Genomic DNA, 26,168 nt, shown 5'->3' with positions numbered 1-26,168 from the left:
GCAATTTATAATCTAAATTCAAGAGTGACAGCAGACGAAAAGAGCCCACATTCAAAGGGCTTCTGCCTTGCTTTAGGGGGACCACCAGTAACACCTCCCTCAAATGGGGGTCTCAAGTTGGCAGAGGGTCCCTATTTTGTCCAAATAGGGACCCTTGAATCTAGTCAGGATAAGGGGGATACACACTTTAGATAACCCCTGCTCCCACCCTTGGTAGCTTGGCACGAGCTGACAGGCTTATCCCAAAGACAATGTGTAAAGTATTTGTACCAACACTCACAGTAACACAGTGAAAACACCACAAAAGGTCAGCAAAGCAGTTTAGAAAAATAAAGTATCTTTATCTAAACTAAACAAGACCAACATGACAAAAATCCAACAAACACAGTTAAAAATATGACTTTGAAAAAGTTTCAAGACCTTGTACCATAAAAAACTATGGATGCATGACTTTCCACCAAAGTACCTGTAGATGTATCAAAGTTCCAAAGCCAAACAGCTGCAGAGTCGGAAAACAAAGAGATGTGACACTCCTGAGACCTTGGGGAGGTGATGCAAAAGTTCTTCGACACCCAGAGTCGAATCCGGTCTGTATGGGGAGTGATGTGGTGATTTTTCGTGATGGTTCCAGTTTGCAGGTGATGCGTCGAGAAAGTGTGCCGCACAGGTACGATGCTTGGAAATCAGGGATGAGTCGACGATTGATGCAGAGGCGTCGACCGACACTGCGTCGGTCCTCTTCAGTCGCCATCCCTCAATGCGTTGAGTCTTGCAACGCCGACATGGATAACCAATCACAATAACAATTTATACAGAGAGCTTATGCACTTTAGCCCTGATCAGCAGTGGAAAAGTGCCCAGAGTCCTATAGCCAACAAACACAGGTCAGGAAAAAATAGGAGGAAGAAGCAAAAAGCTTTGGGATAACCCTGCAAAAAAGGCCATTTCCAACACAACCCCCTTCGAGACTAAAGCCAGGGTAGACCAATCAATAGCTTGATGGGCTTCCCGGCTAGGGGCGACAGAACCTGGAACCTGGCCCAAACAGCAGGGGTCTATTCCTGTTCTACGCCTTCCTGAACCCAGTATATCCCTCTATCCATACTCTCAGGGCCCACTAGGATAACCTATGGGGGACCCTTCTCCTCACCTTGGGATCCCATCTGTGCAGCGCCTAAACCTACTTTTCTCACAGAGGTGTCCCAACAGGTAGACAGTACCCACATGGCCAACACAGTGGTGTGGCCCTTCCTACCCCTGGGATGTGACTCCTGCCCCCCCTCCCAGGGGCAACTCTGTTCACCAGGAGAGCCAGCCACAGTGGCCCCTGACAGCTGTCAGTGATGAGTGCCAGGCTTCTCAAACCTCTGTGGCATAAGAAAGTGGGGGGCAGTTGCTCCAGGTGCCTGGCACCTTTTCTCCACTTTCCCTCCTGCCAAGTCAGGTATGGCATCCTGACATTGGCCCACCAGCCCAGGGTCTGTACCCTGCAGCTGGACAAGAGACGGGGGTGGGCTCTCCCACACCCTGTCTTCCTCCTTGGGGCTCCACACCCTCCCACCTGGAGCGGTACCCCCAGAAGACAACTTGGTAGGGGCACTGTTAGCAGTCGCCCCTTCCTCCAGGTCAGGGGGAGACCCTGAACCTGGTTCTCCAACCCAGGGTCCGTACCCTTAGGCTAGCCCTGTGCCTGGCAACCCAGGACTTCTGGGGAGTACACCACCCCTCCCAAGGAAAACATACTCCTCATGAGTGGTACGCGAGTCTGCCTGGCATAGGTTTCCAGCCTACTGTACACTTGATAGAGCATTAAGACCCTCCAGGCCAGATGTGGCCTCACCAGGGTCAGTCCTGGGGTGCTCTGACCTCAGAGCTGGCAATCCCTGAATCACTGGTCCTTCCACTGGGCACTTAGTCCCCCCTCACCCTTTTCTCTGGACTCATGCACTCTCCCCACTGGAGCAGTGCTGCCAGATGCCAGAACTGGTGGGATGCTGGTTACAGCAGTCCTCCCCAGTTCACCTGACACTTTGGAATTCCCCCCTCATAAAATGGCCTCCCGGTACAGACTAGGCTCCCCTCCTGGTGTTCCCTTACGGAACCAACCAGGCACTGGGACTGGGTTTTGGGTACCTTGGGACACAACCCACTCTCACTCCTTCTCCTCTGAGACAGGACGTGGGACCCTACACCCCTCCCACTACACTGGGATCTATCTGGGCTACCACAAACCTCCCCTACCTCACTTGGTTGGGGAAAACCTGAGCCACCCCCTTCAGGATCCCTCCCAAAAGCTTCTTCAGACCCTCTGGAATCCACCAAAAGGTATGCCTCCAGCGCAAGCTCCCTGGAATCAGAGAACTCACACTCCATCTAGTGTTGGCATAGCTCTGGAAAACAGGGAGTTAAAATATGCTCCCCAACAATTGAATCACACAGCTGCCAACAGTTGTTAAGTAAGCTACCCTTTGCTTCACCATCCAGTGGCTCACACATGAACCCCCCACCACTCTCCTGAGATTGGCAAGCCAGTGTCTGACTGTCTCTGTCACTCAACCCACACTCTTCTGAGTGGTCTCCACACTCCCACACCAGGACTTCTAGCATGGGTAAACTCCTCTCCCTGCACCTCTCATCTAGATTCAGTAGAGTGTCCATCCCACCACCAGGAATATGATACCCTGGGTCAGTTCCCCAATCCAGCTCAGGGACACTGCATACGTTATGTTATGTTAATAACTTTTATTCAGCGCACAGCTGCCCCAGCGAAGGGGCGTCCTGGCGCCTGATCAAGTACCACAACACAACAAATCATCGCTGAAAAGAGAGGAGATCAGTCGACAGAGGTGAACAGATGGGTTTTGATCGCACGTCTGAAGAGAGTCAGGCTATTCAGGGCACGGATATGGACTGGAAGGGAGTTCCATAATCCAGCCGCCATAACGCGAAATGAGCGACCTCCTATCCTACTCAGTCTGAATCTAGGCGTGCTCGCTAGATGAAGAGATTCGGACCTGAGAGACCGCCTGGGGACATACGGGGAAACAAGACCCGTCAGGGCAGGAGGTGACGAGAATTTCAGGATCTTGAATGTCAGACAGAGTGCCTTGAATTTGATTCTCTGTCTGACCGGCAGCCAGTGAAGGGAGGTCAGAACTGCAGATACAGAGCACCATCTCGGGAGGCCCACAATGGCCCGCGCAGCGGCATTCTGCACCCTCTGCAGTCTGGTGGCCTCGGCCTGATTGACACCAAGCAGCAGAGCACTCCCGTAGTCCAGCCGAGAGAGAATAGAGGCTTGGACCACCAGTTGCCGAGTAGGGGGGTCGAAGAATTTGAGGACTGGTCTCAGTCCTCGCAGAATACCATAGCAGGTAGCTGCGATCTTCTTTGTATGGCTGGTAAAAGAGAGGTTGGAATCCAGCCAGACCCCCAAGTTCTTCACTTCGGCCGCTGGGATGGGAGTCACCCCCAATTCAGGAGGCCACCATTGATCTCCCCACAATTCCGCTTGCTTTCCTAAGATCAGGACTTCGGTTTTCTTGGCGTTTAACTGTAAACAGTTAATACGCATCCAATTCGCCACAGCTAAAAGCCCTGCGCGAAACCTGGGGGCAGTCACCTCAGGGTCCCCACTGAGTGTCACCGCCAGCTGCGTGTCGTCGGCGTACGATGTCATGGTTAAGCCACTTTGTCTGACGACAGCAGCCAGCGGTTTCACATACAAGTTGAACAAAGTGGGGCTTAACGCAGAGCCCTGAGGGACTCCTAGGCCCAGAGGATGGAAAGAGGACTGACCAGGTGGAATGGCCACTTTAAAAAAACGGTCCGAGAGGAAAGAGCGGAACCATTGAAGAGCTTTCCCCTCAAGTCCCACTTCCTCCAGCCTCCGCAACAAAATGTCATGAGACACCGTGTCGAATGCGGCGCTCAGGTCTAACAAGAGGAGCGCCGCTGTCTGCCCCGCATCCAGCACCGAACGAAGATGTTCGCTCATAAAGAGCAGAGCAGTTTCGGTGCTGTGTTGAGCGCGAAAACCATTCTGGCTCTCGTCAAGGATATTATTGCGAGAGAGATGGGCAGACAAGATGGAGTTCACGTGTGCCTCAGTGACCTTGGCGGTCCAGGGCAGGAGGGAGATGGGGCGGTAGTTCTCGGGTAGCAGAGGGTCGAGACTAGGCTTCTTCAAAATAGGGCTGACCACTGCTTGCTTCCAGGAGGCAGGAACCACACCCTCAGCTAGTGAGAGATTGATCAGGTCCAATATGGGCTCACGGCATAGGGGCGGGAGAAGAGTAATAAGCTCTGGCTTCAAAGGGTCTAGAGGAGAACCAGATTTAATTTTGAGGCTCAGAGTATCAAACGCCTCAACCGACAAAGCAGGAAGGGAGGACAGAGGTTCGCAATCCAGAGCCCTTACAGCCCTGGGCTCATCACCGGGCACAGATGGCATGAACCCTCGGTAGATTACCTGCACCTTCTCCACGAAAAAGGATGCCAAGCTTTCACAGTGAGAGTCCGTGCAGATTTCTAGCGAGGTGGCCCGTTTACCCATCAGATCTTTGAGCACCTTAAATATTAATTTAGATGGGTTAGGGCTGTTTGAAAACTCAGAGGCATAATATGCCGCCCGGGCTTGACAGATAGCTCTGTGATAGATCTTAAGCTGGGTGAAGTACAGTGATTTCAATGTGGGGTCGAAGGATTTCCTCCACGCCCTCTCAGCTTGCCGGCAAGTTCTCTTGAGCTCAGCAAGGGTCTCATTATACCATGGGCTGCGAGTTTTAGCATGACATTTCGACCAACGCATTGGTATAAGAGAGTCAAGGGCAGTACGGACCCAGATACAGAACTGTTCATATCCCTGTTCCACATTCGACAGGTTGCCCAAGGGCTGTGCCTCCAAGATTTTAACGAACTCCTCCATTTTAAGCTTACGCCAGTTTCTTTTAAGGGTCAGTCTGTCCACAGGTTTAAATTGTTGGTCATCCAAGGGACATGACACTTTAACCAACAGATGATCAGTCCAGCCCACCACCATCGGGTCAGATGCCCTAGCCCGAACCAAGGTGGTAAAGAAGGGGTCAAGGATGTGACCTCCTATATGGGTGGGGGCGGTGACTAGTTGGTTCAGTTGCATGGCTTCAATGTCCGCTATCAAAGAGCTGATGGGTAAAGAGGACGTCTGATCAAGATGTATATTCAGATCGCCAACGATGTTAAAGTTAGCACATCTAGGAGCTAACGAGTTGACCATGTCAACGAGAGCGGCCTTGAAGACCGTGTCATTCCCTGGGGGGCGATAAATAAGCAGGCCACTAAAAGTGAACTGATGGCTGACAGTAACCTTGAAAGAGGCGCTCTCGCACATCGGCAGATCAAGAGCTTTCCAATCCGCCGGAAAGCAAGATTTTGTCGCCATGGCTATGCCTCCTCCCCTAGAAGTACGGTTCAGAGTAAATACCGTATAGGTGGAAGGAAAAGCCAGATTTATTATGGCAGAGTCGGCGTCCTGTAACCAGGTCTCAGTGAGAAAAATGAGGTCAGGTGAGTCCTTGTCAATCATGTCACGAAGGGACTGGTGGTGCTTGACCAATGATCTCACATTAAGGCTCCATATACTAAGTGCTCGCTCAGAGTTGTCAATACGAGTACCTAGGGTAGGTCTATCAATAGAGCACACCCCGATGGGGGAATCTAGAGAGAAACTGCCACAAGGACAGTCATAAGGTCCTGAAAGTGGGAACACCAGATCATGTGTACAGGCCAAAAGACCGTCCCTAACGGAGAGGAGATCGGCACGGTTGTACCTGATCGGCGCGATAGAATCCATGGTGAGATGAGAGCAGGAAGCCAGAGTCCTGTGCCCGCACCCGCTACCTCGACGCGGACGAGCGCAGATGGGCAGGACGGGCAGGACTCTGGCACGACTTCGGCTAAGCGACGGCGTTCCACTGCGCGTTCCCGCTGCGCGGGAGAGGACAACTTTAAATAGGCGTCTCAAAGTGCATCTCGAGCGTGGGGACGCTCCAAGATGGCGCCCGCAGGAAGTAGTACTCACCCAATCCAAAATGGCGCCCACAGAAATCCACCCCGGGACCCGGACCCGCCAAACAGCGGTGAGCGTTCCACAAATTATTTGCAAGTAAGGGGACTTGAGCCACACAAAAGCGGTAAGTTAAAAGCAGGGGATACAGCAACCTAAAAGAACTAACCCCCACATGCATCAATCTAGGATTTTGCATTTCTTAAATAGCGAAAATTAAGGAATCGCTATTTAGGAAATGCAAAATGCTATGCATCAAGAAATCCTAAAAGTTTTTAGGATTTCTTAATTTTCGGAAATTGCGATTCCTTAATTGCGAAGTGCAATTAAGGAATGGCATTACATTGATTCCTATGGGCCTAGAGGCCCATAGGAATCAATGTAGTCAATTGGAAGGCAGTAGCAAATTGCGAGTGGCACTTAGAAAATTTCATGGGTGCAGGGGGGGTCCAAAGGACCCCCCCCTGCACCCCTGAAATGCAATTGAAAGTGCATGTTTCACACACACATGTCCTAAGGACATGTGTGTCTGTAACTGGACAGTTTAAAAAATGCATTTTCAAGCATTTTTAAACAATTTCGCAAATTACCACGAGGTTGAACCTCGTGGTAATTTGCACTTCCAATTTGAATAATCGCAATTTTTTTTTTAATGATGCATTGCTTTTAAGGAATCGCAAATTTGCAATTCCTTAAAAGCAATCGCATTTTTGGAATTCGGTAAAAATACCGAATTACTCAAAAATGCTTGATGCATCCCAAACACATATTTAGGAAGTGCAAACGGCCGAATTTACCGATTCGCACCGTTTGCACTTCCTAAATAGGTTGATGCATGTGCCCCTAAAATACAATAAAGGCTGAATAAAAAGTGCAGCGCACTGGCAGCGCGACCTGCGCTAATGCAGCAAATGATCACAGAGTGAGGCGCAAGAGTCCGCCTTAAATAGGCGTCTCAAAGTGCATCTCGAGCGTGGGGACGCTCCAAGATGGCGCCCGCAGGAAGTAGTACTCACCCAATCCAAAATGGCGCCCACAGAAATCCACCCCGGGACCCGGACCCGCCAAACAGCGGTGAGCGTTCCACAAATTATTTGCAAGTAAGGGGACTTGAGCCACACAAAAGCGGTATGCAGTCACTCCCACTCCATGCATTCACCACAAAAAAACACCATATATTTACAATGATCAAAATACTTTTTACATTATTCTTTTTACAAAGCCATAGAACATAGAATCAAAAAATGAATTTTTGAATTTGAATCTTTAACTCTTGAAGTCAGACTATCTTACGGCTTGAAGATTGGTCTACGCGTTTCGAACTCTAATTTAGTGAGTTCTCATCAGGACCATTAAGACAAGCTGGCTGTACTTGTGAAGCAACCCGGTTATAGGATGTCAAGGCTTATCGTAGCTCAGCTTCTACCAGTGGAGCTACCTCATAACCCTGAACCCCTTCGTGTACGTCAACCTCCTCCTTCAAGTCAGGCACCCCATCTCTGGGTATGTGTACTTCTCCCTCAGCACTAGACACTAAATTTGTGCTGCCACCATCTGAGCTGGACTCCACCTCCAAACCAGCCAAGCTCACTTCATGAGCTGCACGCATTTCCGTTTCAGCTAAGGCACTTATGGCCTCAAGCCGCTTGAGCTCCACATTGTGGTTCTGGAATTCCGGATCCTGCTGTGATATGGTACCGAGGTCCAACACTCGTGTCACAAAATGCCATCGTACCATGACGAATTTGGTATCGGCAGACCGGTAATGATTAGGACATTATCCCTGTACATTTGCGTCATGATTGGGCGATGCTAACACCCTTAAATCGTGGTTTCCGTTCCAAACCCTCGGACTCCATTTTGTGAACGGCATCCATCTTATGCCTTGCCCTCATATAAGTCAATTGATTAAGGTCGAGCTTGATCTGAAAGGACACGTCCACCTTAGCTGACTTCCCCATGACCTGGCCGAACTGACTCTACCGCCTCCAGCCAAACCTGTTCGGGCAGCCCCTCGCCCAGTGGCCGAATAAGATAGCATCAATACATAACATGCCATAAACCATTCACCACCTACAGACCATGTTTTCTGCACACATACACCTGTCCATGTTCCTTGTTTATGGCCAGTTTTATGACAAGGAGGTGCCCTGTTTTATTGGGGTGTTCATCGATATCTGATTGTAATTCCGGGCTGGGCTGGGTCATCTATCACAAACTGGACATCTAAAATATGGGTTGGCCGTCATGACTTCGCGTTTTGCTCTATTGTGTAAATATGTCTATGACCATATCATAAACTCAAGAATTCTTGCCTGAAGTGTAAAACCGTGTATAAAAGGAGAAGGCTGGTTCTGTAAAAACGAACAGTCTCCTGAGAACTTACGGCCCGTGCTGTCGTACTTCTAGGACACATGTTACTTGGTTGCAACCAATAAAACTTGATCTTTGACTTCACCTAGAAGACTCTTGGTTTCTGTGGTCCGGAACAGGGAGAACTCAGAGAGAGGTCTTCGGGTGTGATCCCCTGGCACCACCGGGTTCCTAAAAACCCGGAACCTCAGTTGGCGCCCAACGTGGGGCGGTATCAAGCGGTGACGGTCCAAGCCAGATGTTCGTGAGGAGCTTCGTGTGAAAATTCCAGAGGACGGCCAGCCACTTCAGCGACCCCTGTATGTCGACGTGGTTCCGAAGGTCTTTGCTGCAAGGTTCCCCGCGTCCCGACGGCTACGAAGGACTGCTGCCCTGACTATCGCCCTGTTTTGGACCCAGTGATCCTTGGTAGAGCGAAACGATAGACGAGTCTTCTAGTGACGTCATCGATCTTCAATACTTCAGTTAAGTATAAGTGGAGCGTCTCCCAGTCCTTAGTTTGGTTCTTAGTTTTGGTATCTTAGAGATACGGTTTGTTTGGTACTTGCAAGCGCCAAAACCGAGGGATTCGTGTATTCACGAAAATATCATAGTTAGATAATCCCTTGAAGTTTGAAGCTAGACTAGTGAGCAAAGATGCCTGGTCTTAGCAGACTTGGAAACTTGTTTTGTCTTGGTTGTAGTAAGGACTCCCGATTAGAGGATTCGTGTCCGGTTCCTCCGATTGGAACTCCAACATATGAGTTATATATAAAGCACGGAGTGGGCCCTATCACATATAATGAAGTATGGATAAAATACACCCGCAAGGATGGTGTTTTAAAATGGCCCCAATATGGTAGTTTTGACTCAGAAGTTTTAGATAACCTTGAGGTCAAATTGTTTAAGAAGAAAGCCCGGCCGGCGATGTTTGACTCTTTTCGCTTATGGCGCAAAGAAGCCAAACAGAAAGAAATAAAATTAGCTAAGAAGAATAAAAGAGGTATGTCGATGGTGCAAGCCGCCATCGCATACAGGGATAATGAGGAAGAGCAGGAAAATGAACAAATGCTCAGAAGCAAGAAACTAGCAGTAGATAAATGTTACCCGATGTTGCCCCATGAAGGACAAGATTCAAAGGGAACATCCGAGAAAGATCCATTAATGTCCCATTTATTGAACTCACCACCCCCATATACATCGAGTATTGTTGGACCCCCGAAGCGTTTCGTTATACCGCGCCCTGGCGCACGAAAAGCAGCTCTTGCACAAGCACCAGCTTCTCTTCAGCTGGTTCCTACTTCTCCGGCGCAGCCTTCTCAAGGGCCGCCGCCTTTGCTACATACTCCGTCTACTTCTTCTACAACCTTGCTTACAGCTCCAACTATTTATCCTGATACTACTTCTGCCACTGCCTCGACTTCTTCTGCTGTTGCTTCAACTTCCTCTTTTCATCAGCCTGTCTTTTCTGGCGTATCTGCCTCTCCGCAAGCTTCCCCTTCCGTTCGACAGAGAGTGGCAAGTACTGTCACTGGTCTGTTCTCACCTTTCTTTGGGTCGCCTAAAACGACCCCTAAAACAGGACGTAGACAGCTGCGTAGTCAACTGCCTGATTATGAGGAAAGAGAAGTTCTGAATGAGTTAGCACGCAAATGGGTTACTGACACTGTTAGATACGATGTTCAGTCTGTTATGGAAGTCTTCCGACAATGGGATGCACCCACTCAGAGATACGTATTCGAAGAGATGTGTGTATATCTTTGCGAAGATTTGGAAACAAATGATCCAAAAAACAAAATGCAGGAATTATTTCGTATGCGTTTCAAATTCTATGAAGGCATGATTGTAGGTGCAGATGTTGAAAAAGCAATAGATCTGTTATTATCCTATAGGAGTAAGGGAAATGTGTCTAGATGACTGTATGAGGATGATGTGTCAGGTAGGAAAAAGGCACGACAATACCCCATGAGAGAAGTTCCTCCAGTTTGGAGGGAAGGTGATGTGAATGCACATCCACCTGTTCCACCGCATTTCCAGCGTGTATGGGTACATGTCCCCTGGAAAAGATCTGAAGTGCTAGCACTCAAGCAGACATTACCTGATCCACGTAAAAATCCCGCAGGGTATTATAAGGAGTTATCACAGACTGCCAGCTCATGTATAATGAATTTAGCAGATGTAGACATGCTGTTTGGGAACGTCGTTCCACAGCCTTTATGGAGTAAGATCCGCCATACAGATCATGATCAAGAACTAGGTGACTCCTGGGCTAATATTGCTGCTACAGATGCTAGACAAGTTGGTGGTTCTAAACCAGAGCCTTTAGTAGCTGAACTTCCTGGTAGAATTATCATGTACATGAAGACCTTAATGCCTGAGTTACGTGTCAATTGGGATAAGTTATCTGCGTGCAAGCAGAAGAAAGATGAGAATGTGTCTGACTTTTTCACGAGATTTGAAGAGACTTTCGTCGATCATAGTGGTCAGGATATGGCTACCGAGGGTGGCCAAAGATTGTTCGTAGACAAGTTCGTACATAATCTGCTTCCCGAACTGTGTAATAAATTGAAAGATTCAGAGAGTGCTTGGGCTGTTTCCACGTCAGCACAGATTTTAGCCACAGCCCAGTACTACGAAAATAGGCGCAAGGAGGAGCTAGATAAGGCAGACAAAAAGACTAAAGATTTAAAGACCAAAGCTCTTCTCCAGCAAGCCTATCCGCCTCGCACACCTAGTCAGCCCAATTATCAACGACCACAGCAGTATTCGAGAAACGCGCAAGGAAACAAGTTTTCCCATCAGCGTTTACCATACGGCCCGAATCAGTGTGCCTATTGCAAAGAAGAGGGTCATTTCAAGAATAATTGTCCAGCTCTGGCACAACGTCTGAATGGTGCCTCTGGAGCTTCTGGTGCTCGAGGTAGAGGTGTTCAACAGGCTCCTAGGGGTAGGGGTCGTGGAAATTTCCCCCAGAATAACACTTCTTTTCCACCTCAGAATTCCATGAATAGCTTTGATCAACAGAATGATGCGTCTTTCAGGTCAGCTCAGTACTATACTGATGACTATTACGCCGAAAACGAGAATGAGGGTAATAATTGCTAGGACAGCCATGGACAAAGAGAGGGAGTTGTTTCAGTTCCAGTAGATCAGAATGGACCTTATGTCGAGGTGATTACATCAGGAGTGTCAGAGCCATTTCTGCTGGATACTGGTGCTACGAAAAGTTCGATTATGCACTCAAAACCTCCTGGCGCACCTTTGTCTGGCGAAATGAATGTTTCAGTAGGTTTCTCTGGCGCCCCTGTTAGAAACCAGATCTCTAGTCCTATGGCCCTTTCTGTTGGCCCATGCGAATTAGAAGCACCCCTCATACTTACAACAGGTTGTGGCGAAAACTTGTTAGGTTTGGATTTGTTAAAGAGATTATATGCGACTTTGTACTGTTCTCCTTCGGGAGTACAACTAACCCTTGGTAAGAAAGTGATTTCCCCAATGTATTTGTCAAAGGAAGATATTTCGACTGAATTGTCATCCCTCCAGGATATACTTTGGGCTACTGGTTCTAATGATGTGGGTTGTTTGGAGATAGCACCGTATGTCATAACGTTGAAAGGCAATGTTAGGTTGCCACGTAACCCCCAATACAAGGTCTCTAGCGAATGTGAAAAAGCGTTGCTAGCGATCATTTACGATCTGATTGAGAAAGATGTCATTGAGGAAACAACAGGCAACGTTTGTAACAGTTCTATTTTGCCCGTCTTAAAGCGTACTGATCCTTCACAGCCTCCTGTATACAGATTCGTGATTGATCTTAGAGAAGTAAATAAGATCGTTGTACCGCAGTTTCCAGTCGTCCCCGACATTACTGCCTTATTGACAATGGTTCCAGCTTCAGCCACTTGGTTTTCGGTGATTGACCTGAAGAACGCCTTCTTCAGCATCCCGATCGCCGAGGAGAGCAGAGACATTTTTGGCTTCAATTTAGGAGGACGAAGCTTCCGCTTCAAACGCGCTCCTCAGGGCTACTGTGAGAGTCCATCCATATTCAGTCAGGCTCTGAAAACACAACTCAATACGATTGTTCTATCTGATGGTGCGACTCTGATTCAGTATGTAGACGATCTACTGATCGCTGCAGACACTGAAGAAATTTGCAAGCAAGCCACACTGTCGTTGTTGCGTTATTTATGTGACATGAAGCATAAAGTCTCCCTTCCAAAATTACAATTTTGCCAACAAGAAGTGACCTACTTAGGTCACATCTTAGCGAAGGAGGGAAGGAGACTGACCCCAGAAAGAATACAGGTAATCGCAGGATTGAGTGCCCCAAGGACACAGAGAGAAGTTCGGGCTTTCTTGGGCATTACATCGTACTGTAGACAATGGATACCGAATTTCTCCCTATTGGCCAAACCTTTGCTGGCACTACTCTGCAAAGACACACCCAATCCTATGCCTTGGTCTGACGATTGTCAGACAAGTTTCCATGAGTAGCGCGAAGCATTGTGTTCGGCTCCTGTGTTGGGCAACCCCGACTACAGTAAGCCTTTTACGTTATATGTCCATGAGAAGGAAGGTTGCGCATTATCAGTACTGACACAATACTTTGGAGAGAAACAGCGCCCATGCGCGTATTTCTCAGCGACTCTAGATCCTGTAGCTAAGGCATTACCAAGTTGCTTGAGGGCCACTGCTGCAGCAGCTGTCTGTATTCGACAGTCCGCTGGGTTAGTCATGAATAATACCCTGATCGTTATGGTCCCACATGCAGTAGACATTTTACTGAACAGAACGAAGACGCAGCATTTAACTAGCGCCCGACTGTCCAGCTATGAGCTGGCACTATTAGCGAGCCACATACAAATAAAGAGGTGCGATACACTTAACCCCGCCACGTTATTACCTATTTCGGCAGAGACAGACGAGGTTGAAAAACACGATTGCTGCTTTAGGACAGAAGAAGAGACAAAAGGGAGAGTAGACTTACAGGACACCCCCCTTCCTGAATGTAATGATACTCTATGGGTTGATGGTTCATGCTTCAAGTTGCCAAATGGTGATACGACTGCAGCATATGCTGTAACAACATTGCACACTATTGTAGAGACCGCACGCAACCCCCAGAATTCTGCGCAAGCAGCAGAGCTTATAGCGCTTACAAGAGCATGTGTGTTGGCAAAAGGAAAGCGAGTGAATGTGTATACTGATAGCCAATACGCCTTTGGCGTAGCCCATAGTTTCGGACGATTGTGGCGTGAACGTGGGTTCCTGACGTCACATGGTGCAAAAATCCAACATGGTCAGCTAGTTAACGAGCTCCTCGAGTCACTGACCCTGCCGCTACAAGTTGCGATTGTAAAGTGCAGTGCACATAGAAAGATTCAAGATGATGTTGGTCGTGGGAATGCATTTGCCGACGAGGTCGCGAAAGAGACTGCAAGGAACACGATGAGTCGGATGTATGTTGTAGGTCCTGCTAGATGGATCCCCGATGTGGGTATGTGTGAGGACACTATAGAAAGTGTGAAGTCCATACAAGCTGATGCCACCGGAGAAGAGGTGAATGAATGGAGAGAAAGCAAGGGAAGATTGAATGCAAATGGTTGTTGGGTCGAATTGTCAGAGCACCAACGATGGCTGTTACCCGACGCATATGTGCTCGCAGTGGTGACAATGGCCCATGGAATGGCGCACATCAATGTAAAAGGAATCTGTAAACTGTTGGCCCCAATATGGCAGAATAGTGGTATCCCGAAATGCGCAGAGAATTTGGTCAGGAACTGTATGGTGTGTTTGAAGTACAATCCCGGTAGGGGAACACCAACTCCAGCAGGTCATTTTGCGCCTCCAACGTACCCGTTCGAGGTTTTGCAGCTCGATTTCATCCACATGGAGAGGTGCAACAATCTGAAATACGTGCTTGTTGTCGTTTGTGCCTTCTCCGGGTGGGTGGAAGCGTACCCCCTCAAGGACAACACTGCCTTGTCAACTGCCAAAGCCCTTGTCAAGGAATTCTTCCCTAGGTTTGGGATGCCTAGAATGGTCTGGAGTGATAATGGAAGTGAATTCGTGGGACGGGTGATGAAGAGAGTGTGCGAATGTCTAGGCATCCACCAGAAATTCCACGCTGCAAACCACCCCCAAATAGCAGGTCTAGTCGAGGGCTATAACGGCACCCTAAAGCTCAAACTAGCCAAGATCCAAGCCAGCACAGGTCTTAAATGGCCTGACGCCTTGCCTTTAGCACTCCTATCTACCAGAATGATTGTCCATTCTAGACTGGGACTTAGCCCACACGAGATCGTGTTCGGGCGCCCAGCAAATATATGGGGGGTACCGAGGCCCAGAAGGCTCAGTGAGATAGAGCACTCTGTACTGCTTGATTATTTACACGAATTGACAACTAAACTGCATATTTTACATCAACAGGTCCACAGCTCCTCTCCACCGGCGTCTGATGATCCAGGCCACGACATCGAACCTGGCTCCCGGGTCCTAGTCCGGAACTTCAGGCGAACGAAGAACGAGGAGCCTCGCTGGACCGGACCTTTCCAGGTCCTGCTATCTACCCGTTCTGCAGTACGTGTCCACGGGAAAAAACATTGGGTGCACGGCGCCCATTGTAAACGGGTCCCACTGCCCCTTCCATATGACCGGTGGGTCCAGAACGGAATCGCTGACTCTGAGACTGAAACTGTACCTCACTTTACACTCTTCAGCGATGCACGACTGAAAGGAACTGGTACAAAAAAGGAGAGTGATCGTATTTTGCAAGGATTTGTGCCACCGTCAATGCAGTTGGACACTACAGAACCTGGAACATTGTTCAAAGACCACACCGTACCTGGGAAGCAACGATATAATCTGAGGTCGAGAAAAAGGGACTAATAAAAAGTGCACTTATGTAACTCTCTTTCCCCTAAGAACTATTTTTGATTTTACAGCTCTCTCGCCCAGGGAACTTGCTCATTTTTGATTTTCGAACCGCCATCCGGTTCTGCTGCTAGGGCCGCGGTTGAAGTCTGAGGAGTGCAGCTGGGGACGCCTAGGTCAACGGTTCTGGTCGGTCTGAGGGAATTACCCCGGACTGAACAGAGCGCACTTCTTGGCAGAATCAAACTCCCACCGCGGGCAGCAACCAGAGGATGGAGTTCCCGAGGGTAGAGAGACCTGCCAGACCCATGAACTTTAAAAAGCAAATATGCACCGTGATGGCCAAAAAGAGATTCTTGATAGTATGTATTCTACTGTTGTGCAGCACCACGATGTTCTTGATTAGCTTTACTCTATCCACGTTCCAAGTTACCCTTGTAAATAACACTCAGCCCACACCTCCTCCTACTGTTCCCACACACTCCTTTCACCCTCTGCCTGAACACGAGTCCGCCAGAAGACTAGAATTTGTAAATAACTCATTCATCCAGCTCCTACACCAGCACCAGTCCATAATAAACACATCGAACTGTTGAATATGTGGACTTATGCGCACACAGCCGATAGGGGCATCCCGTACTTCGTCCTGCCATTCAGTTACCATGGTTCTCTGTGGGCTTTCCAGACAATGTTCCTGTTTGCCATAGAACCATATCCCCCGCGTCCCATAGGGAGCAATGTCAGCAACAAGGCACTAGTGGCAGGAATACGAAATATGAGCAGGGATATTGACACGTCTCGAACAATTCCCAAAGATGAGTTTACCCCGTACAGTAGATGGAACAGCACTCGGTATGGGATTTCTTTGAGTAAGAGCCAGAAATCGAAGAAATCCTCCCTAGTTTGGGTAGTACCCCACCAAGGTCACCTATGTCTGCAAGGTATTGGTAGGGATCCCAAAGCACAGTTGGGGAAGAGCGTGTGCACGGAAACGTATGTGTTCGCATCCCGAACTTCCCCTCCATTCTCGGCAGCTAAGGGTACATACTTCGTCTGCCATGACAAAGCATACACCTGGTTGCCCCCTGACTTCTCGGGCACATGTTTCATCTCGTTTCTGCTGCCACCCACCTACACGGCCGGGGCAGATTACCATCGGACAAGGACAGTTAGGGGTGTCGTGAGTCAAGACGACACTGCGAGTCAAGAGTTTGGGGACTTCGCAAAGGGTTTTCTGCCGTTTTGGGGGCCTATGGTGAACAGCAGGAACATTCGCCAGTTAACAAGGGTAGTTGAATCCGCCGTGACTGAGACGGCCGGTGCCCTTAGTAACCTGACTGCCGAGCTTCAATCGGACCGACTTATGACCCTTCAAAATCGGATTGCCCTAGATGTCATACTCGCAGACCGTGGTGGTGTATGTAGAGTGATCCAATCCAGTTGCTGCATTTTCATCCCCGATAATGCTCCGACAGTGTATCAGGCCATCTCCAAATTACACAAAATCTCTGATTCCCTTCAATTGGAAAAAGGGGATTGGTCCTTGCTCGGGTGGTTCTGGGAACTGATATCTGCCTGGGGATGGAAAACTCTGATCTTCATTGGGATGATCTTAGCCATTCTGTTTATGTTCTGCCTGTTTGTGCAGTGCGCTCCTGCAATATGTGGCCTTTGTGCTACTTCATGTGTAAGGAAGCCTGTGTCGAGGAACGAATTGAGCAACAGAATGATGCTACAGCAACATCTCCATGAATTCATTAATACAGATTTGGACTCAGATTAGCATGAGTTATTGCCTAAATATGAGGGCAAAAGGAGGGTTTGTGGTTCTGGAATTCCGGATCCTGCTGTGATATGGTACCGAGGCCCAACACTCGTGTCACAAAATGCCATCGTACCATGACGAATTTGGTATCGGCAGACCGGTAATGATTAGGACATTATCCCTGTACATTTGCGTCATGATTGGGCGATGCTAACACCCTTAAATCGTGGTTTCCGTTCCAAACCCTCGGACTCCATTTTGTGAACGGCATCCATCTTATGCCTTGCCCTCATATAAGTCAATTGATTAAGGTCGAGCTTGATCTGAAAGGACACGTCCACCTTAGCTGACTTCCCCATGACCTGGCCGAACTGACTCTACCGCCTCCAGCCAAACCTGTTCGGGTAGCCCCTCGCCCAGTGGCCGAATGAGATAGCATCAATACATAACATGCCATAAACCATTCACCACCTACAGACCATGTTGTCTGCACACATACACCTGTCCATGTTCCTTGTTTATGGCCAGTTTTATGACAAGGAGGTGCCCTGTTTTATTGGGGTGTTCATCGATATCTGATTGTAATTCCGGGCTGGGCTGGGTCATCTATCACAAACTGGACATCTAAAATATGGGTTGGCCGTCATGACTTCGCGTTTTGCTCTATTGTGTAAATATGTCTATGACCATATCATAAACTCAAGAATTCTTGCCTGAAGTGTAAAACCGTGTATAAAAGGAGAAGGCTGGTTCTGTAAAAACGAACAGTCTCCTGAGAACTTACGGCCCGTGCTGTCGTACTTCTAGGACACATGTTACTTGGTTGCAACCAATAAAACTTGATCTTTGACTTCACCTAGAAGACTCTTGGTTTCTGTGGTCCGGAACAGGGAGAACTCAGAGGTCTTCGGGTGTGATCCCCTGGCACCACCGGGTTCCTAAAAACCCGGAACCTCAACATCAAGCTCCCTCATTCTTTATGTCATAATATGTGGTAGAGTAGATGGCCAACCAATCATTATTGCATCGATCTATGCATCCAACACTGAACAGGCAGCATTCCTAGATATCCTGTCAAACAAGTTAGCTGCTTGGCATGGAATTCCCCTAATCCTGGGTGGGGATTATAATAGTATGTTAGATGTAACCCTGGATCGCTCCTTTCCCACTCTGCCTGGCGCGCCTACAACGGCCGCTGTGAAGGCATTAAATGAATGGGTCTTGCAGTGGCGCCTAGGACACACATGGCAACACAGGAACCCGCATGACAAGAGATATTCATTCTACTCTGGGGCACATGGATTGCATGTCCGACTTGTTCGAATATTATTGTCTGAGGAACTTCTACCAGTCATTGCAGAACCCTAATATTTAGGGAGAACTCATTCAGACAACAACCCACATACACTGAGTTAGAAATGGGATTTCTGGCTAGCTGAGGCTGGCGCCAAAGCCGGGCAGAAACCACCACTCTAGTCAGGATAAGGGAGTTACACTCCTAAAATAACCCCTGCTCACGCCCTAGGTAGCTTGGCGCGAGCATCTAGGCTTATCCTAGAGGCAGTGTGTAAAGCGTTTGCACATAACCAACAGTAATACAGTGTACGTGTAGGAGAGAGGGTCTGCTTCCTATGGTCACCCCCACTTTTTGCAGTGATACTCTGGTTTTTCGACTTTAGTGTGGCTATGGGCCTACTAATAAGATTCACAGCCCAGCTGTTCTCTCTCTAAATTCATACCATGTACTTAAGGTACATACCTAATTGGGTATTGGGTCACCTTTGTGAGCCCCTGTATAATGTACCATAGGTACCCAGGGCATAGGTGCATCCAAGGTCTACCAGGGGCTGCAGCATGTATTATGCCACCCCTGGCTGGCCATCCAAACTGACACCACAGGCTGATCACTCAGCTTGGGCAAGGTCGTGTAAACACCCCTTGCTTAGATATAGTATTCCTATATCTACCTTTATATATAGACACATATGTACCTATAAGTCACTCCTTTGGCAGGCCTTGACAATCCTGAAGGCAGAGTGCTTAGTTTTATGTGAGATGGTGCTCTAGCATGAGCTAAGCCTGTCTGCAGCTTTCGGAACCATGTCCTTATAGCTGTTCTATGATATAGCCATACCATATACTCTTAAGTGCATTATAATCCTCGAGGTTAATGCTAACTTTGGTTTGGCTTTATCAAAACATGTCGTGTAAGGTGTCAAACACTTTGGAATACTAGCCCCCCACCAGTCCTGGTGGCGAGGGTAGCATTCCACCCTTCTAGAGGGAGAAGACATGTAGTTACTGCTTTACCTAGTTAAAGTTAAACAGAGCCTCAGCATCACAAAATGGATCCTGCTGCCACAGACACGAGTCTGACCTCCTGCTGCTGGACGAAACTCCGGCAGGGGAGGCCTGGACAATAGGTTTCCTGCCTTGGAAGGTGCTAGCACCTCCCCAGGCAGCCTGTAGTGGATTGGGGCAGGGTGGGTTCAATGGAAACTGCTGTTTCCAGACACTGCCTGGGGCACACAAGGTACTCCATGCATAGCCCTGTTCAAGCCAGTTGCTGGCGCACTCCAGCCCCAGCTCTGTCACGAAACTGGACAAAGGGAAAGGGGGGTAACCACCCCCTTCCCAGGTTCCACCCATAGGAGGGACCTAGCAGGTAATCCAGCCCCTTAGTTTGGTATAAAGTTAGGAGCTGTGTCTAGAGCCATTAGATTATCCAGGAAAGAAACTCTGAAACGAACTCTTGGACCTTCGACGTTCCATTTCGACTGGAAGACTGAAGACATCTCGCTTGTGGTCAAGGAGTGACCACCCTGTGCAAACAGGCACCACCAGTAACTTGCCGGTTTGCTTTGTCGACGCTCCCGCCGGAATCCGAAGACTTAGCGACTCAGCCTCTGGACTTCCAGACTTCTCTGACTCCAACCCACATCCACAGCAAAGCTGAGACCTGTGGCGGACACGAGAGACGTGGGACCGGACCTCCTGCAGTACCTGCTTTTTGCTAACTGTGCAGCTTCTGAGGCGACCTCGAAGTTGTGCATTGGGGATTGAGGAGCCCCAACCCCGAGCAGAACGTGCACCAAAGCTCAGCCCTCCACACTCCACGAGTGCCACGTGGGGCCTGCGCCTGCATTTCTCCTCGACGCGTCTTCGCGGTTGCTAGCCCGTTGGCTAGTGGCCCTCCTGAATACATCCTTTTGAAACAACACTGCTTGCCTGGTTGCCCTGGGCTTGTTCCTGCTTTCCTGTAAAGGGGAAGCTCCCCAGACCTTGCTGGTCTGAACAGAAGCCAATCTTCCCTTCCTGCATGGATTGCCTTTGCAAGGCTTGTTGGGTCCAATCCGGATACCGACACCACCAACAGCTAGATCCTTTGTGGGACAGTCCGTATCCAGCTCCTGGTCGTCGTCGTCGCCTCCTGGTCCACGTGGCTGCGGAGACAAGCTTCATCTCCTCACCTGATTGCATCTCGACATCACCTGGTTCCGTCCTGGTCACTGGCTAGTGACCCGGACTCTGTCCCCTCTGCTGTCAAGGTTCTTCACTGCTCCGATCCACCCTTGGATCCATCCGGACACTTTCCTCCTGGTTTTTTGAAGCACTTTCTTGCAGCTCTCCATAGGATTGATCGACGAAACCCGACATGAAAGAACACCTATGCACCCGGCTTCCCTGGGTGAGGTAACTTGAGTACTCCGGTGCTCCCGTGGATAGTAACTATCCAAGTGTCCTAGTTTAACTGGGTTTTCCCGTAGTCCATCTGGAAGTGTCCGAAATCTACTACTTTGTAACTTTTACGTTCCCATTGAAAGTCTATGGTAACTCGCGTGTGTGTTTAGACACTGCATATGCATCCTGTGGGACCCCCCACTTCCTAATCTTTGGTTGTTCAGTGTAGCCCCAGCGATTCCCTAGGCCCTAGGCCTGTTCCCTGTTTGTGACGTGGTTCTTATACCACTATTTTAGTATATGGTTTGCAAGGCCCCTAGGGCTTGACTGTATTTTGTGCAACTTATTGTATGATAATTAAGTCACTTATGTGCTTTGGCCTCTGACCTCATAAAGAGTTCAGAGGGGTTGTGTTAGTAATAAATACATATATATTTGATATATACCTTGTGTGGTGTCCTTTCATTTGGTATTCAAGGGATTATAATTGGTAAAACAATGAGGCTTTACATGCTCTCTGAAGTATTAGCCTAAGACTGCTTTGTCCATGCTACCACTAGGATAGCTGGTCTATAAGGTTGACTTTACAACCATCACCATAAGGGTTGTTTGAACTGATACAGGGTGCCCACTAGAATAGTGGACATCACATTTCAGGCCAACTTCTCACATTGGTGTGCAGCGGTTGGGATAAGAGCTTGCTGATTGTTTTACCATATAATCTTGAAATATCATTTAAAAGATCACATTAAGGTACCTAGAGGTACATATAAATCAAGTCTTAAATACTTAAGTTCTTCTGAACTTAGTTGTTGTAGAGCAAAGGGCCTAGCACACCCTGAATACAACTCCTAGAGAGGTTTAGTAGGTAACACTTAGTGTAGGTTGGTGCACACACCACACCTCACTAGATCATGTCTCTGAGAGCAGAACCTAGTGGATCTCTCACAGTTGAAGTTGACCCTCCCAGGGCACCTTCTAGATAGGATACCCTAACCTTCCATGAGTTAAGGCACTTGTGCACAACTAGGAGGTTAAAGCAGGGTTCAAACCCTACCCTCAAGCACTTGATAAAAATCATAGAGGAGTATGATGCTAAGAAAGCATCTAACCCAGGTACTTCAGGCAATGCAGAAGAGGGTCAGCCCTCAGCAGAAGATTCCCCTGATCACAATCTAATTGATTACAGTGAAGTAGAGGAGGATGCTGAAGAGGAGGATGACAATGACCTGGTCCAAGTAGGAGTACTTAGCCAGGCCAACCTAATCCTACATGGGGCTGGAGGGGGCATAGCCCCATTCAGATCCCCAAGCAGGCTTAACACTGAGCACAGAACGAGGAGATCCCTTTCCAGGGACTCTCACCAATCTGGGGGCTCAATAGGGTCAGATGCTCTCAGGAGGATGAGTTCCCCTGAGAGGAAAGAGCATCAAGCAAGGATGAGAGAAGTCAAACTTAGGATCCAGAGGCAAGAACTTGACCTGGCCAAAGAGTCCATGGCTTTCGCAAGAGAGCAATCGTTAGGTGGGTTAGAACCCACAGGTGGCAGCAATACCCCTAGAATTAGGGAAGGGTCATATGACCATAGAAACCTAAGTAAGATTGTCCCTCCATACACGAGTGGGGATGACATCCACAAATGGAAACTGCTTTGGAGAGGGCCTGCAAAGTACAGCAGGTACCCCAAAGTCAGTGGGCTGCAATCTTATGGCTCTCCTTTTCAGAAAAAGGAAGAGACAAGCTCCTCACAGTTAGTGATGAGGATGTTAACAACTAGAAAGCCCTGAAGAGTGCTCTGATAGATGGGTTTGGCTTAACCACTGAGCAATATAGGTTGTTGTTCAGATACACCCAGAAGACACAGACTCAGGACTGGACTGACTTTGTTGATTGTGCCACTAAGGCTCTGGAAGGCCGGTTGCTGGGCAGTAAAGTTAATGACTATACAGGATTGTATAATTTGAAAATGAGAGAGCAAATACTTAACAACTGTCAAAACCAGTTATTGTATCAGCACCTGGTTGACTCTGATCTGACCTCTCCCCAAGAATTGGGAAAGAAGGCAGACAAATGGGTCAGAACCAGGGTGAGGCAGAAGGTCCAGAACCAAGGTGGTGATCAGAAGAAGCAAGATCAAAAGGGTGGGGATCAGAAAGTTAAAGGCCAGAAGTCTTCACCATGTCCCCAAAAAGCTTCTAATGAGGGGGGTTCCAAGAAATCCAAGAAGAAGGAAGGTCAAAGAAAACCCTGGTGCAATGTCTGTAAAAGTAATACTCACTGGACCAGTGATTGCACCAAAAAGGAGACAGCTCCAGCCACCATTGCCCCTAAGGCAACTGTTCCCCCTAGTGCAGCTAATAGTGGTGGTTCTCAACAGAAGAGTGTAGTAGGGTTAACCCTGGGAACTGAGATGGACTCTGGCCTAGTCAGAGTGCCAACTCAAGCAGTCCTTGCCTGTGATGTGGACATGGCTATGTCCTTTACTGTGAGCCCCAGTAACCTGGGCAAGTACAGACAGACACCTTTAACCAATAATTAAGTGGCTCAGGCCTACAGGGACACATGTGCCAGTGTCACCATGGTGACGCCTTACTTTGTGGACCCTGGACAGATCATACTAGGTGAGAATTACCTAGTGACCAATGCTAGCAATGCCACTACCACCCATAGTATGGCAATTGTTAATTTCTCCTGGGGAGGGGTAACTGGCCTCAAAAGAGTTGTAAGTTCAGACCTCCCTGTAGAATGTTTGTTGGGCAATGATCTAGAATCTTCCGTCTGGTCTGAAGTGGAGTATAGGACTCATGCAGAGATGCTGAGCATATCAGCACATGTCCTTGCTGTGACCAGGTCACAGGCCGAAAAGTGCCAAACTGAACAGGCCCTGGACCCTGAAACTATGGACCAGTTGCCTTCCAAGAAAAAGAGCAGAAGCGTTAAGGCTGTGCCTTCCCCCTTGCCTCAGGATGAAGATCAGACTTCCCAGGAAGCTGAGTGTGAGACCCAAGAGGGAACTGTCCTAGAAGAACTTGAGCCTGATCAGGTTGAGTTTCTTGGTACAGGGGGACCCTCAAGGGCAGACCTGAGGCAGGCGCAATTGGACTGCTCCTCTCTTGAACCCCTCAGACAGCAAGCTGCTGCTGAGGCTGCTGGTAATGCTACAGGTACCCACAGAGTGTATTGGGATGAAGGGCTCCTTTATTCCGAGGCTAGAGACCCAAATCCTGGTGCTTCCAGGAGGTTGGACATACCTTTGGCATTTAGGGGCTTCCTTCTTATTTTAGCCCATGATATTCCCTTAGCAGGACATCTCGGCCAGAACAAGACTTGGGACAGGCTTGTCCATCACTTTCACTGACAACACATGTCAGAAGATACCAAGGAGTTTTGCCGCTCCTGTGCCACCTGCCAAGCCAGTGGCAAATTAGGTGGCATCACAAAGGCCTCCCTTATACCACTACCTGTGGTGGGGGTTCCCTTTGAAGGAGTTGGGATAGACATTGTTGGACCAATGGATCCCTGTGAGAAGTTGGCCTGATATATGATGTCTCCAATTCTGGGGGCACCTCTTATCAGTCCAAACAACCCTTATGGTGTCTGGTTGTAAGTCAACCTTATTAGACAAGCTATCCTAATGGTAGCATGGACTAAGCAGCCTTATAGGCATAACTCAAGAGGTCGTGTTAAGCGAGCTGTTTTATCAATCACAATCCTGTAATATCAAATGAAAGGACACCACACAAGTTATATATTATAAAAATATATGTATTTATTACTAGAATAATCCTCTATACTCTTTATGAGTCTAGAGGCACAAGCGTTTAAACAAAAGCATAGTATAACATATGAAAGTTGCACAATTATGGATGAGGCCGGGGGGCCACGCAAACCATATATTAAAAAAGTGGTATAAGAACTACCAATCGAACAGTGGTTAGGCCTAGGGCCTAGGGAATCGCTGGGACCAATCAGGACTAGCAATGCTGAAGTCGGGAAAAGCCCGCGGGAATCGTGTGCAGCGCTTAAAGCACACGCATGCACCAATGCAATGTCAATGGTGCGTAAAAGTTACAAAGTTACTGTTTAAGGAACCTTCCGACTGACCTAGAAGGACAAAACTTTAGACACATACACTAGAGGTGTGTACCGGTGTAGGAACACCGGCGTTGCTGAGTTACCTCACCCACAGGAAGCGGGTGCATAGGTGCGAAGTAGTGTCGGGTTTCGTCACGCAGGTCGATGGTGCCTGAAGATGAAGATGCTGCAGGCGTCGAGAAGAGAAGTGTCCGGTGTGATCAAAGGGTGGATCGAAGATGTAGAGTACCTGAAAGCAGAGGGGACAGAGTCTGGGTCACTCAGCAGTGACCAGGGTGGAACCAGGAAGGAACCAAGCAATGTCGGGCGCAATCAGGAGGTTTTTGAGAAGCTTGTCTCCGCTGCCACGTGGACTCTGGGGCACCGAGGATGTCCAGGAGTGGATCACGAGCTGTCCCACAAAGGCTCTCGCTGTCGGCGGTGTCGGCTTCCGGATTGGAGCAAACAAACCTTGGCAAGTGCAACCAACGCAGGATTCGAAGATCGCTTCTTACTCGAACCAGCAAGGTCAGAGCGGGTGCTCCTTTTCAGGGGAGCGAGGGCCAGTCCAGAGCAACCGGACTGGCAGGTCAAATTCAAAAGTTCGTCGGTGCTGGGGCCACAAGCCAATGGGTAAGCGACCGGACCAACGCGTTGAGCCAAAAAGTGCAGAAGGGCCCCACGCAGCACTCGGTGAGTGTAGAGGAGTGAGCTTCCGTGCAGGAGTGGCTCAGGACTGGGGCTTCTCAAACCCCACTGCACAGCTTCAAGGGAGCCTCGGAAGCTGCACGGTCAGCGCCTCGTGGTCTTTCCAAGATGGCCAGCCCCACGCTTCAGGTCGCCTCCACGGGTCTCAGCTCTGCAGGAACTGTGGATCGGGCTGTTAGAAGGCAGGAACGCTGGGTCTTGTTGAACTCTGTCGCTCAAGTTCCGGCGGGAACTGCAACAAAGCAAACGAGGTGCTGGATGGTGCCTGTTTGCACAGGGTGGTCACTCCTTGACCACAAGGGACATTCTTCAGTCTTCTACGTCGAGTAGGATGTCGAAGGGGCCAGAGTTTCGTTTCATAAGTTTCAGTCAGGATAATCTGAATGCTTTGGCACTGCTCCCACTCTTATACCAATCTGGTGGGCTGGATTACCTGCTAGGTCCCTCCTATGGGTAGGACCCAGGAAGGGGGTGAGTACACCCCTTTCCCTTTGTCCAGGATTGCGCTGGGACTGAGGCTGGTTAGCCCCAGAACCGGTTTGACCGGATTATGCAAGGGGAAGCCTTGTGCTCCCCAGGCACTGTCTGGTTTCTTTCAAACCTCCCTGCTACAATCCACTGTCTCCTGTCTGGGGTGGTGTCACACCTCCCCGCGACAGGAAACCC

This window comes from Lissotriton vulgaris, chromosome 6 (genome assembly GCF_964263255.1).
Source record: "Lissotriton vulgaris chromosome 6, aLisVul1.2, whole genome shotgun sequence".
In the NCBI taxonomy this organism is placed as follows: domain Eukaryota; kingdom Metazoa; phylum Chordata; class Amphibia; order Caudata; family Salamandridae; genus Lissotriton; species Lissotriton vulgaris.
Note: the sequence above shows the minus strand (reverse complement) of the source record.